Source organism: Oncorhynchus tshawytscha, unplaced genomic scaffold, assembly GCF_018296145.1.
Source record: "Oncorhynchus tshawytscha isolate Ot180627B unplaced genomic scaffold, Otsh_v2.0 Un_contig_10747_pilon_pilon, whole genome shotgun sequence".
Lineage (NCBI taxonomy): Eukaryota > Metazoa > Chordata > Actinopteri > Salmoniformes > Salmonidae > Oncorhynchus > Oncorhynchus tshawytscha.
The window spans coordinates 7,313-7,901 of record NW_024609025.1 but is presented as its reverse complement, the minus strand read 5'-3'; positions in this window follow the sequence as shown (position 1 = coordinate 7,901).

The following is a 589-nucleotide window of genomic DNA, read 5'->3' as shown; positions in this document are numbered from 1 at the left end:
ACACCACGTCTCGTTAATCATATGGCATACACCCGCCCCTCTTCTTACCAGAGAGTCTTGTTTCTGTTGACGCGATGCGTGAAGAAACCAGCTGGCTGCACCGACTCCGATAGCGTGTCTCGAGTGAGCCATGATTCCGTGAAGCAAAGAACGTTACAGTCTCTGATGTTTCTCTGAAATGCTACCCTTACTCGGATTTCGTCAACCTTGTTGTCAAGGGACTGGACATTGGTGAGTAGTATGCTCGGGAGCGGTGGGTGATGTGCCCGTCTACGGAGCCTGACCAGAAGACCGCTCCGTCTGCCCCTTCTACGGCGTCGTTGTTTTGGGTTGCCGGCTGGGATCCGATCCATTGTCCTGGGTGGTGGTCCAACCAGAGTATCCGCTTCGGGAAAGTCGTATTCCTGGTCGTAATGTTGGTGAGTTGACGTTGCTCTTATATCCAGTAGTTCCTCCCGACTGTATGTAATAAAACCTAAGATTACCTGGGGTAACAATGTAAGAAATAACACATAAAAAATATATATATACTGCATAGTGTCCTAGGAACGCGACGCGAGGCGGCCATCTCTGTCGGAAGTTCTACTTC